General features: G+C 46.4%; 1 pseudogene; it reads left to right on the forward strand.

Annotated features, from left to right (window-relative positions):
• Positions 1 to 5,458: 5,458 nt before the first annotated feature.
• LOC148093104 (large ribosomal subunit protein eL33 pseudogene) lies at positions 5,459 to 13,185 on the forward strand (annotated as a pseudogene).
• The last annotated feature ends 1,399 nt before the right edge of the window (positions 13,186 to 14,584 follow it).

Consider the following 14,584-nt stretch of genomic DNA (forward strand, 5'->3'; position numbering starts at 1 on the left):
ACTCTGGAAATTATCCTCAGCACCCTCATCTTACATAAGGCCACAGGGAAGAGTGACCCGCCCATAGACACATCAGGCATTGGGTGCAAAGCTGGGACTATACCCTTGGACTCTTGAGTCCAGTGCTCTTTTTATGATGTTACATATAGTCACGGTCCCCTTGGATTTTCAGTAGGGGCAATACTAAGGCAATAACATCTATTCCTCTAAAAGTGATTGAACACTGAGGGCAAAGTCAATAAATCGAGCTCAGGGCTTCCCTAAGTCCAGGATGCTGAGACAGAGTTTGGGATGGGAGCAGGGGGACCAGGTGGTTCTCTCCTCCTGTTGGAGAGAAGGCGGTGATCACACAGACTTCCCAGCAAACAGCCAGGACCAGTAATCTTCAGGATGTCTAACCCCAACCCCCACCATAGATCAAGTCCAACCTAGAAGTTTCAGCATCAAAAATTCCACCCCCAAATGCATCTCATATCAATTTTTATCAGTGATGGGTTATAAAAAATTCTCCTACTGGCTCAGTTCTGGAAACCATACTTCAGGACTAAAGCAATAAGGAAGATAGACAACTTCTGTCTCTTTTCTGTAGAGTAAGATAATAACAAAACCTCAGTAATTGCCCTAACTTTCAAAAAAGGTAAGGGTGAAGTTCAATACCATCTCTCTTTTTGCTACGTGTGTGAGTCCCCCATGTCTATGGAATCAAATCAAGCCTCTGGGCATCAGAGCTCACTGGGTCAGGTTGGTAAATGAGGTCATCACTCCTGGGTGGTGACCTCTAACCCAGCTGAAGTCTCAACTCTGTCACTCTGACATCTTTGACTTTCTATTTACTAAAATGAATTTACTTTTTATAATGACTTAAGAAAATGGACTCTGGACTTGGAGTTTATGAGAACAAGAAGCAGCTTATCTTTGTCTTGGCCATGAATCACTGCTTCTTCCCACCCATTTCCAGACACCTGAGTTAATTTAGTCTCATTTAATTCCTCCTGCTGTTTTCAGCAGGACTTCCGCCACCTAGGCAGCATGAGTCAAAATGGATCATCCTCCTTGTCCGACTGCTTGACGAGTTAAGGTATTTGGAGCTGACTGTTTACAACAAAAACCACCAACCATCTTGTTTTTTCATGTGTTGACATCCCGGAAACTGAGCAGCAGGGAGAGGGCCTCTCCATTCCTATTGAGAAGAGACTTTTCTTGACTATTGTTTGGCTTTCATTGAAAGCTTTGAAAGTTCTGTTCTATGACCAGTGTCCAGGTCTTGATGGATAAAAAAGTGTCAGCATCTAAGCTAATCTTCACTCTTCATTTCCAGCCACAGCTCAGGGGTTCTGCTTCTCTGTCTTTGGAAATGACTCAACTAACAGATGGGGGAGAAAAACAGAGCCACTCAATCAATTATGCCGAATCTTCAGGCTTTGTCCTTTCATTTATTGAATCAGTGTTTAATTAACAATTCAAAACTGCACTTCCTTGCAGATGAGTTTCTGTTTCATGAGATCATAAAATTAAAGAAGTCTGCCAAGTTCACTGTTCACCAGTCCTTGTCCCTGGCCCGACCCTGATGACTTTCATTCCTGACTCCCTCTCTCTAGGATATCCCTGTAGACAAGGTATCTGGAAGGGGCAACGAGTTCTCACTGCTCACCTGTCACCTTTGGATGTCCTTGTTGGTTCATCCCCATAACTATTTTCACTATTCTCTCACTCTACCCTTGTCTTTTCTACATTTTTACTTGCCAGATATGAGCAGATCATCAAGTTATCATCAGTATTTACATTATAGTTCTGTTTTAGGTAATGGTCATTTTACAAATAGACACAGTCACCAGTACCTCCATGGCTTCTTCTCCATTTTCACTATCCTCTTCTCTCTCTTTCTTTCTCTCCCTATTTCTCTCTCTCTCTTTCTTCCCCTGAAGCAGAAAGAAGGTGGGGGGAAGGGGATTATATTTTTTAAATGTGTTTTTACTGATTTGAGAGAGGAAAGGAGATGGGGAGAGAGAAACATCGATCAGCTGCTTCCTGCACACATCCCAACTGTGGGCCAAACCCAAAACCTGGGCATGTGCCCTGACTGGGAATCGAACTGACAACCTTTTGGTGCACAGTACAACACCCAACAAACTGAGCCACACTGGCCAAGGTGGAAGGGGGTTATTCTTGTTCTGATCCTGAACCAGCCTTCTGTCCTGGTCATTCTTCTCCCAGCCAAATGCTTTATCAATACCAACTCATATAACACCCAACAACCGTATGCTCGTCCCCAGAGTACCATGGAGGTGGCCTGGTTCTTAATACTGCGCTGCTCTGCCTCTCGCCACCTATGTGTTGCCTAATCATTTCTTGGCCAATTAAGACACACACACACTCACACACACACACACTTAAATTAAAAAATAATCCATCTGATGTAATTTTGATCTGTGACTATTAACTCCCTTTAATAAGATGACATAGAGCTCAAAATATAACACAGAAATGTTATACCTACCAAAACTATATAAGTTATTTTGAAGAAAACCTTATCCATTCAGAATACCGGCCTCTGATCCACCAGAAAGGGTATTGTAAAAGTTCAGTCCTAAAATCCAGTACTTGGCTCATTAGTTGAGCCCCTCATTCAGAGTTATTTCCATTTTATTTACTCTTACTTTCTACACAATTCAAAAAGGGTCATGGATCTTCTTTCCAGTCCCTAGAAGACTAGAGGCAACAAATCAAAAGACAGAGCCAGAGGAAAAGATGCTGGAAACCTTCATCGGAGAGTGCGTAGCATAGGTAACTGGTATCTGGACAAAAGAGAGAAGCGCTTTACAAAGGTACAAGTGTAAGAGCAGTTAGTGCGGGAGCAGGCAGCCCACCCACAGCTTCCCTGACATTGAGAAATGCGGCAGCTTGTTTATCACCCTGTCCCCAAGTCATCACGACAAGGACAGACCATGATCAACAGTAACAAGACAAGATGAAGAGGTTCACAACTTTTTCAAAGAATTTCTATAAATAATGGTTAAAGTTTTATTGCCTGAAGAATATCAGTAACCCCAAGATAGCAAAAATGACTCATTCTCCAAGATTTCTAGATGGCCAAGTTTTATTTTGTGTATTGACATACAAGTCATCCCAGAGATAAGTCACACTGTCACTATTAGTTTCTGCTAACCATACTTTTATATCATCCAGTGACAAGTTCTCAGATTATGACACACTCATCAGCTTTAACTTCATGAACCTCAACACATGTATGACTATTTCAGGAGACACTGAATTTTTGCAAGCACAGGTTTCATGACTGATTCTGGCAAGAGCAGTAGCCAACCTAGGACTGTGGTTATTTTGCATACACAATGACTCTCATAATCTTTTTGGAGGGCCTGGACTGTGTACAAAGATCCCTCCCTTTTTGCATAACCTTACTTCCTGGATTATAAAAATAATATTTTACTAACAAGAAAGAATCTGGATTTGTGACATATTTTTGTGCAATGATTTAACTCAATTCCCCATGTTTAAAATGAACCTGTTGGCTATGAGCTGACTAATTGAAATGATATGTATCAAAATCAACAGAATCTTTTTATTCACTCTTCCAACCTACACACAGTCAAAAGCCCAACATAATCACCACTAGTTTTTGGTTAAAGAGCATTTAAAAACTTTCTATTATGGAAATTTTTGAACAACCACAAAAGTAGAGACAATATATAATGAACCTCCATGCACCCATCATCCAGCTTCAACTATTATGGATATTTGTCTGTCTTAAATAGTATTCCTTAGTGTGCCCACACCAAACTCCTATTTTATTTTCCAGCAAGCTGGGAGTGTTCAGGGCTGGCCTCCAGCAGAGCAGCCAGGCACCCAAACATAAGGTGTGATTGGAAGTATGTCAAAGCTGTTTACCCCACGGATGATGAATGCCATCATTAGTGATTCATTTTTGGTGTTAACCATTACTTGCTCTCTCTCTAGAGCTCTTTTAAAAATGTTATTCTGCTGGAAGATTCCTAAAATCTTGCCAATAGTTGTTTTTTATCAGTGTAAGTTGGTTTTTATCAAATTATTTCTTCAAGAACAGAAGACTTGGGAGAGACAGCTTACATCCCTGTAGCCTGGGGATGGACAGAGCCTGAAACAGGGGAAGGGAACAGAACAATAGGAGGTAAAAAAGTCAAATTCACAGCGCTGGCCAGGATTAGCCTCAGAAGTATTTCCTTTAAGAGGTTGCCTTGGGAAAAAATTATATTGAAACATTTTTATTACCAATATTCAGGATTTGGGAGTGGTAGAAAGGACACGGTAGAAAGGACACTCTCATTTTTTAAAGAGAGTTTAAATCCATACCATTTTTAATAACTTTTAGTTAAGATGATATTCAAAAAGTTTCCAGCTGCCTCTCTTTTAAGTAGCTGTGACAACTGGTCGGTGACTTTAGGAAGAATACTTCCAGTGGTCCTTTTCACGCATTCCGTGAAAAGGGATAAGTTAGTAGAACCCTTTTTTTTTTTGCTTGACAAAGATGGCCCTCTCCATATACTTTAGGGTGTCCGAGCAGCAGGAAGTGGACCCTGTGTCAGAACTGCCGAAGAGGAAAGAGGCTGAGTTCTTAGCGGTTATTCTTTGAGGTTCAACATAAGAACATTGCTGAAGGACTGTGTAGGCCTGACTGAGGTGAGCTGGTGAAGAAGGGTCCTAGAATTCACCCCATGCCCACCCTACCCTTGGCCATCAAAACTCACCATGAGTGAGGAGTCTGAACCAGTGACCCAGACTCAGGTCTGTCTCATTCGAGGGAAAACGAGTGTGGCTAGAACCTGTACCTGGCATCGGAACTCTGGGGGGAGTGACAGTGTATGTTTGTGTGTGTCTGTGTGTGGGCACTTACTACCAACAATCAACTTCAACAACTCTAGAAAGTTCGGGGCGACAGCAGGGTGGGCAGCTTTGATGGCAGGCAGTAACTTTTGAGGAGCACGGAAAGCAAAACACCATGTCCAGGGCAGATCCGGAGGCAACACTGACAGCGAGAGAAGCAAGAGGTAGGAATTGAGGGCAGGGTCGGGGCTGGTCACGGGTGAGTTTGCACGAGTCCCTTGGGGAGCTTAGGCAGGGTGCAGATTCCTGGGGCTCACCCTAGTCCTGGTTTGGAAGATTTGAGGTGAGGCGCAGGAATTCCCAGATGACTCTAGCCTGAAAGTAGCCTGAGGGCCTCACTTTAAAAACTGCCACATGGCCCAGTGAGTCCACAGGAAGAAAATGCAAGTTATGATTTCATAAGATCGTGTTCACTTCCACTCATGAGACACCTCATGGCAGTGAGCAAGAAACTCACTGGTTCTGGTTCCACAGAAACTCACCATGAACTTGGATGAGATAATGCTGTCTCGATGGGTGATGGTGTCACATCGGTCTTGCTCTGCACGCTCCTTGGCTGACAACCCGAGGGCGGGACACGATGACTTTGATGGGCATCACCCACCACATTCCCCCGGTAGGACACCTTCCTGGTGGGGTCTGAGCCACACAAAGTGAAAGAGCCATCATTTCCTTTTCAGTGCCCTCCATTTGCAGGGAGGGTCTTGCAGGAAGATGTAAAATGTCTTTTAAACATGTTGCTCCTCAATCAAAGTGAACAGAATAAAATCACCTCTACAGTATCAGGTAAAACTCCCAGGAAGGTACTGCCATTGATGGCCTTGCACAAAGCCTGGCAGGGGCACAGCCCACACCCTGGCTCGCTTCTGCTGCTCACCAGGCACTTCTGAGACCTGAGCCACTGGGCACAGACATGGAACACACTGACTACACGGCTTGGAGGAGCCTACCCACTTCTCATTCTGTGTCACCAATCATCTCTGCCTGGAATTCCCTGAGCACCCACGATGTGCGTCCCCCTGGGGAGGCAAAGACATGACCCTCATCAAGGAGTATCCGCTGCAGGCGGAGAGCAGAGGCTGAAGGAAAGCTAGGGTGTGCTTCTCCCGCCCCTGGACTTCTCCCTCCAAGCAGTTTCCAAACAATTGTTTGTGTCGTTATTTTCTCACTAGACAGTAGACTCCAGGAGATAGAAATGGGGGAAAAGAAAGTGAAAGAAAGAATCAGGGGCCAGAGTGCTGGGGTGTTGAGTCCTATACGTTTTGGGATTTATCCTGCAGACAACAAACTCGCTGCAAGTTTCTGAGCGAGGGAGTCACATGGAGCCTTCCTCCTTTCAGGAAGATGAACACGCAGTGAGGCTGCGGACGGAAGAAGGAGGGTCTGTAGACAGAGCGGCCAGTGGCAGCTACTCCAGGAGGGAAGCCCTGACCTGGGACTCCTGCCTGACGCTCCAGGAACTATCACAGAATGTGAGCCACACAGGTGGGTTTGTAGCCACTTCTGCATTGGAAGTGATAATATACTGGAGCTGTTTTTGATTCTCCAAAGAAAATTCATAGATACATTTACAGCAATTTTATATCCATAGATGAGTGTCTCTGCACAGCCACCTGGAGTTAAGGAAGCCATCACCTGGCAGGGCATTCCTTCCCCATTAACTCTCTCAGGACTTTGGGGTATCATTTAGTCCCTGGAAGAACTAGTTTTCCAAACACACGCTCCAGTGCTGAGTTAAAGAGTACACATTTCAGTCTCGTGGAATATTTGCTCGCTCTGGCTCAATAGATGATTATTATGGCTGGTATAAATATTGGGTCTAACAATAGCCACAGTAACTAACATGTTTCTTGGGGGCCACCACACTGATAGCAATAACATAACCTAAAGCTATTCAGGTAACTAGGAAGAATTTTTTTTTTTCACTTTCGCCCCTTAATCCCATCTTCACTGTGTGGGTGGAAATCACCATGTGAAGGCTGAGCCTGAAGGCCATGTTCTCTGGAGCCATTTCCAAAAGGCTAAACAGTAGAATTAGCCTGGGAAGTAATGACTAGTGTTTCACCCTAGACCAGTGGGAATACAAGCAAGCCACACAGGTAACTTTAAATTCTCTAGTAGCCAAATTTGGAAAAAGTAAAAAGAAACAGGTAAAGCAATTTTAATATTTTATTTAACCTAATACATCCAAAATATCATTTCACCATATAATCAATATAAAAATGATTAATAAAATATTTGAGATCCTTTTGTTGCTGGAGTTCTAAGTCATAGAAACCTGGCAGGTATTATACACACAGAGAGCATTTCTCTGTGTAGCGGCCGCTTTGCAAGTGTGGCTCCTGCTGCCATTAGCGACAGTGCAGGCCGAGCCCTCTGCGGAGAGGCTGGCATGTCACTCTGCTGGGAACATTGCAGGCCAGCCACACTTCCTGGCACTAACCATAGGAATTTAGTAGTGGGAAGAAAAATAAGAAGAAATGTCCAATACTTGCCCCTCCTGGTACCAGCTGAGCAGAATAAACGCTCTTTGAGTAGAGAAGGGTCAACAATGGAGACAGTGTTGGGACAGAGGGAGGAAAGAAGAGGGGTAAAGGCCCTTTGTGGGCTCAGAGGTTTTGCGGATCTAAGTCATGCTAGTGGGACTCTGGGCAGCCAGGGATGAGGGTGGCAGGCCCGGGCAGAACGAGGAGAGGAAGAGGAAACGACAGGGGGAGGGATTACCGACTCCAGAGCCTCCCTTGGGATGATCCTGTCTACCTTGGGCTCAGGAGCTTGCCAGGAAAGGAAGGAGCCACCAACCGCACCGCGGAGAGACTCGCCAGACGGATGAAAGGAATGCACTGAGCAATCCCAGGGGCTTCCTGAGACACAAAGGTGCAGGTGAAGCCAGGCAGCCAGTGGCCAAAACGCCCAGTGCCCTGTCCTAGCGACTAGGCCCGGGGAGAGGGGAAAGGGGGTCTAGCCTCCCCTCCAGCTCTCATAAATAAAATTTGACAAAACACATTGTACAACAATCCCATTGATGTCAGGTGATTCCAAGTGATTAACTGCGACAGGTGTGTAACAGAGAGTGCTGTGGATTCCCCCAGTCTCTGTATCACTGACGTGAATCAGCGCCGAGACTCTGAGTAATGCAGGGCAGGGCCGCGGCGCTCGGGCTGCCGTTTCCTAAAGAGAGCTGAGATCTTTCCCAAATCTCACAGGTTCAGCCAGGGATCTCGAGGCCGGTAAAAGTGCTGCATCACACACCACAACCACAAGATTTGCTTCTGCCGCTTGGAGGAATTTCCCTGCCAACAGCCACAAGTGTGAAGTGAAGCTTTAGGATCAGGTCTTTAACGACAAAAGTAGGGCTCCAGGGTCACGAGGCATTGACCACCCGAGGGACAGAGACACCTCGGGTCAAATGTCAGCCCAGAAACTGCCAGGAGGACGTGCAGTGCAGCCTACAGGGCATGACTCCTCTGGTGTCGTCCCCCCCACCCCCACCCTGTGCCTAGGGGACCACGAGCACTTTGGGACAGCTGGTACATTTGGATAGCTGTCTGTTCTCAGGCCAATTTCTATAGAAATTACACATTTCTAGGCTGCTTGAGAGCCCAAGGGAGACTGCCTCTGCAGCCTTGCAGTGCTGGGGGTCCCGCACAGAGGCCACCCGGGCGGCGGTAGCCGTGTACCCACTCCAGGCCAGACTGCTGCGAAGCCACACATATGGTAAACAAACAGGGGGAAACGTGTCCGTCCTGGGCCTGCCCCACTCATTTCCCTCCCACAGAGGAAACAGCGCACTCTTGGAGTTCAAAGCTTCCTGGCCCCTCGGAAGCTGGGACAATATGTGTGGGCTTAGTGGGCTCCCTTGGCTCCAGCTCTGAAAGGCTGCATGTGGAGGGCAGGCCGCTCCTGAGCGCTGGGGGAAATCGGGGTCCACGGCTGACCAGAGGCGCAGGCCAAGGAAGGCTCGCTCCAGGCAGCCTGGCTGGCTGGCTGGCAATTATTTCCTATGGTGCTGCCGGTTTCATTTCTGCTTATTACCTTCTATTAAAACGCATCTCAAGTAAGATGATTATGGGGGCATGTCATTCCTGCCTCAGGAACCTACTCTCAAATTTTTAGTGAACTGTTGTTTTTCCTGCACATGTTATTATTTTTGGTCTTGTTATGGCTGTGATTATGTTAACTGCTAGTTGTCAAGTAGCTCTTTTTATTAGCCATTGCTCACAACCCCACTGCTCTGAGGTAAACAGTGTGGGGTGATGCCCATACGGGGCACAGAGAGGTCAGGCACCCCCGGGAAGGCTCTCCTGGCAAGGGCTCATTTTCTAGACCAGGGTGCTAGCGTTTCGCCAGGGGCCAGGGCCAGTCTTGGGAACTGCGAGCAGATGAAGAAGAATGTGCCCAGAGTGGTGTCAGCTCCACCTCTGGTCCAGCCCTGTTCCTGTGCACTGGGCCGAGCTGGTGCATGGTCCCTGGTGCTCGTAGCTTAAGTGACCTGCCTAGAGGGACAGCCTGGGGCAGACATGATGGTCTGGACTGGAGTCAGAGCTTGGAAGTACAAATGCGTCTGAATCTGTCCTTTGACTAAATGCTGTGAGTTGCTGCCACGTGGCTCTGCCACCAGCACTCACTCAACATGCCTGTCAGCATGTATTCTCTTTGCTCCTGAGCCCAAACTTAGCTTCTGCTGAATTCTGTCAGTGGCATCTCTCAGTCACCCAGGAGAAAAAAAAAAACCTTAAAATTATTCTTTAATTACATATTACATGCTTATTGCAAAACAAAATGCAGAAGCTTATAAAGTAACAAAAATGTGCTGCCCCCACGGCCACTCTCCATCTCACTCCTCAGAAGTAGCACTGCTACAGTCTGGGTGTGGTATTCTAGACTTTTCTCTCTGCAACCAAGACATATTTTCTTTTGTTGTGATTATTACCTTTGACCTGACCCTTGCCTTTCTTCTACTATCCAATTAGTCATCAACTCCCACTAATTTTTCCTTTATGTTTTTCACATCTGTCCAATATTTCCATCCAAATTCCCATTGCCTTACAATTAAAACATCAGTGTTCCATAGAGAAATGAGCTGAGGCTTTGAAACGGAATGAATTACATTCTTTGAGCCTCAGTTTCTCTGTCTGCTCAAAGGAGATAATACCTACCTTTGAGGTTGATGAAAATGAGTAAAGCTATAAAGTTATTTCATGTAGTAAAACCTAGGTTAGATTCATTTCTTTAAAACATTCCCTCTATTTTGATAGTCTCTTGCTCAAAACCTTTAAAAGGCTCCCCATTGTTTATAGTACAGGAGGCAAATAGTCTTTAACTCACACATCAACTCCAGTTGATTGGTGGTGTCTGCTTGAGAGGTTGCCCCCGGGCCTGGTGGGAGACAGTGCGGGGTTAGGTTAGCAATGTCTGCTTTGGGAACAGAGGTGGGTGCATCCCTGACCTACAGGATCAAATCAAGGATCCCCTCCTTACGGGTGTCTTTCTCTCCCTCTGGACCAGTCCCCTGATCTGCCACATACCACAGAAACCTCCCCCAAGGTCTTACCACAGTTGGCTCACTTTTCGCCCAGGGCTCAAATACGATCTCCCCAAAGAGGCCCAGCACTCCTTATCACATTGCCATTTGTTGTCGTCAGAGCACTCCATCTCTGTCTGACGTGGTCTTGTTTACTTATTTGTTTCCTTGTTTATTGTCTGTCCCTCACAAGAATCTGAGCACCTAAAGATAGGGACTTTCTCTCATTTACCCAAGAGCCCAGACAGAGGCCTGGTACCAACAGGGGCCCAGCACTGTGTGCCCATCGAGAGCAGAGGCTTCTTTGATGACCAAATCCTGTCTTCCCAAGCAGACTGGAAATTGGGGCTGAGGTCTGGGTCTGATTTTTCTTGGTACCTGCCACATATAGCGCAGCCTGACATATAAAATGTACTAAAAAACCCCGGCTTGGCGGATTTCTGTGGTCATCGAGAGGGAGTCTTACTAAGGCATTTGGGCCCACGCATGGTATCTGATTCTGTGCCCAAAGCCTGGAGTCCCCACCTGTGCCCAGTCTGCTTTATTACAGCCACTTGCCTGCACCCCTGCTGGCCACTTCTCTCTGGACCTGCTCCTCAGTAGTTTTCACAAAATCACATGTTGCTGAGTTTCCCGTTTTCCAGAGACACCTGAGGATGCTCTAGTTAACTGTGCTGTTTACACCTTGACTATAATGCTTTTTTATTTCCTGTCTTAGCATCATGTGTCAGTAGGAACAAAAGCATATAAAGGACTTAGAATGTCAAAACCCATCCCTGGGAGAAATAACGTGAAATAACAGAAATGGCAGGGAAGTTGGAGTATTCAATCTTTTTTACCAATGTGCCCCCTGTGCTTAAATATATTTCCCCTGCTTCTCTCCTACTTCCAGACATTGTTTTAATTGAAGTGTTTCCTTAGGTTTATTTATGTCTGAGATCACATAGCACCAACACTGAAGAACACATTATGAAGGAAAAATATTTTCACATTCTGCTACCCCAACAACGGCTTTAATTTTTTTATTTTTTTTTCATGTTTCCTTCCAATCTCTCTGCATAAGCAGATTCTTTCAAATAGTTATAATCGGGCTTGTTTGAGAAAGACAAACATTTTACTGCTAAGGCCAGTAATAATACATGTAAGAAAGCACCAAATATTCTTAGTTTTTATAAGAACAGGCTCATTTTTTCCCCAATTGCCTAGGTTTTAAATTGCTGGGCCTCAGGCAAAGACCAGAGGTTTAAAATATTAAAGAAGGAAAGAATTGAAAGGCCTGGTAAAGGATGCCCACCCCTTTTACAGAAAGATATTTTACTTGCTCCGTGTTAGGTTCCAAAGGGTCGCAAAAGATTAACTACTTTGCTCTGCCTAACTCCCATCGGAGTGGCTTCCATGGGCTTTGCATGCAGTCAATCCTCATTATTTGCGGATTCTGTATTTGCAAGTTCATATACTTGCTAAAATTTATCTGTAATCCCACAGTCAATCCTCCTGGCACTTTTGCAGTCGTTTGTGGACACGCACATGTGCAGAGCAGGGAAAATTTTGACTCACCCAAAGGCACATCCCCAACTGAGGTTGAACGAGGCAACGCTCTGCACTGTAAACAAGTGACCTCCGCAGTCTATTTAATTCCATGTGATTTGTCTCTCTGTCCTTTTTGTTAGTGATTCCACTGTTTAAAAGTCCCTGAGCATGCCGCTGAAGTGCTGTCTGGTGTTCCTAAGTGCAAGAGGGCTGTGACGCCTCACAGAATACATACTTGGGTTAGATAAGATTTGTTTGGGCATAAATTACAGTGCTGTTGGCCGTGAGTTCAATGTTAAAGAATCAACAATATGTATTAAATAGGGTGTCTTGAAACAGAGACACATGTAGCACAGAGTTATGCATTGATTAGTTGATGAAACTGCTATGGCCAGAGGCTCCTGGGAACCTAACTGTGTTTTCCCCAGGGGCAGTGGCTAAGCATTGGTGAAGTCAGCCCTCCCAGAGACTTTATGGAACATGACCACACAAACAGCGAGAACTGGGCATGCGTCTGCACTTTTTGAGAGGGAGAGGACCATGACTTTTCTCAAATTTTCAAGGGGCATTGAAAAAGGTTCTATCATTGCTTCAGACCTTCTAAGAAAATAATGGAACAGGCTGACAGATCGCAGAGGGGTAGGAGGGCGGGAACTGGATGACAGAAGGTGAAGAGATTAGCCAAAGAACATATATGCATAGCTCATGGGCACACGCAACTGTGGCGAAGGCCAGGGGCGGAGGAGGTGGGGAGGGGACTGGGTGGAGATGGACAAAGGAGGGGGACATGGGGGACATCTGTAATAGTGTCAACAATAAAAAAGAAAGAAAGAAAGAGAACAAAAATAATGGGCCTCGCCTTCCTTTTTCTGCCATCTTGCAGCCTGGGGAGGCTGCTGGGAACAGGACCTCTAGGACGACAAACGTGTCTGGAAGGCTGTGGCCCAAGGCCGTTCTTGCTGGCTGTAAGTGGGGTCTCCGGAACCAGAGGGAGCACGCAGCGCTTCTTAAAACTGAAGGCGTTTATGCTAGAGGTGAAACTGAATTCTGTCTAGGCAAGAGATGTGCTTATGTGTGCAAAGCAAAGAACAACAGTGCAAACGGAACAAAACCAGAGCCGTCTGGGGAAAGTAACTCGTGCTCATGGAAACAGGGGCATGGTTCGTGCCAAATTCTGAAGCAACCTTCCTGCTAAGGCCAGTGGACACAGCATCTGTGTAATGTTGTACCCCTCATGGATTTACAGGTACTGAAAAGTAAGTAAATAAAAGTGAATATGTTCTCTTGGGGAAAAAAAAGAAAAATAATGCTGGCCCTCTTGACAAACCATCAGCCCCAGGACCGCACTGGCTGCCATGTTGACCTGTGCCCCTCCCCAGGAAAGGAGAAACAAGGGCTTTCTAGGCCCGGCAGAGTCAGCTGTGTTCCAGACACGGATCGAGAGGGCACTAACGCGGCGTGCAGGGTGGGATGTTTCAGACCCTAAGGAAACCAAGTGCTCCGGTCATCCCCTGCCATCAGGAAGAGATACCCTTTCAGTAAAGAAAAACCAATACGTAAAACTTAAGGATGTAACAACAGCTGCTGGTCACTGAATGCTTATTAGGAACTAGTATTGTCTCACGTAGCTCTTACAACCACTGCAGGAGGGGGGCACAACTAGCCCTCATTAACAGAGGAGGAAACTGAGGCTCGCCCAGGAAACATGGCTGTGGAGGCAGGTAGGGCTGGGCTGGAGCTTGGCTGTGCAGGACTTCAAAGTCCACACTCCCAACCACTAGGGTAAACGTAAGCTGCGCAGGTGGGGTGATGACTGTTTGCGCCGATCCTCCACCCCGGCCCTAACCATTAGGGAGCCCGGCGCGTTCAAGGTGTGATTCACTTTCCCAACATCTGTCCCGTAGGCTTCTCAGAAGCCAGTCAGCCCCGGCGGAGGGAGGCGTGACGCCGCACTGCAGGGTGGTGAAGTGTAGTTCTTGGGCAGTTCTCAGATCATGTTGAGGTGGCCAATTCTAGGAGTTTCTAAAATAGGTGGCAAATTCTAGGAGCTTCTAAAAATAGTATTGGGACTTCTACTTTGCTTGAGAAGGGATTATTCTGACCTTTTCGCCTACAAGCCCAAACCCCCCAGGGTGACAATTTCACTGCTTTGCATGACATTTGGTTTCCCTCACATGTGGCCAGGAGGATTATACTTACAGGAAGTTGGAGAGAACCTCTAACCTCCCTCTGTGCTATTTATTGCTTTTCATTCTTTCTCTTCTACTCTCAGCCCCACTTTGGTTTCTTGGGTCTTTGAGAACCTCTCCCTGCTAGTACACACACTTAGTGCTACTGGGGACTGTGTGCAAGGGAAAGGGGAAGGTGGCAGGTGACAAGGGCCTGACTTCTGCTCACTGAACCTGGCATCAGTCTCTCTGCTGTTCCCCCAGGGTAGAGGGAGGGTTCCCCCATCACTCAGTCCCAGCTCTTTGGGGAGGCGCTGCCTGAAGAAAGTCATGTAACAGCCCCACATTCCTCCACGTCCCAATCTGTAAAACACGAGGCAGCCACGCTTACCAAGCGCTGCCTTGCGAGCGACAGGTGAGGGGCTTTCAGGGGCAAGTGTTGTCACGAGCATGATTCTCTTCGGCTGTCGCTTCCTGCTTGTCA

Source organism: Miniopterus natalensis, chromosome 5, assembly GCF_054644295.1.
Source record: "Miniopterus natalensis isolate mMinNat1 chromosome 5, mMinNat1.hap1, whole genome shotgun sequence".
In the NCBI taxonomy this organism is placed as follows: domain Eukaryota; kingdom Metazoa; phylum Chordata; class Mammalia; order Chiroptera; family Miniopteridae; genus Miniopterus; species Miniopterus natalensis.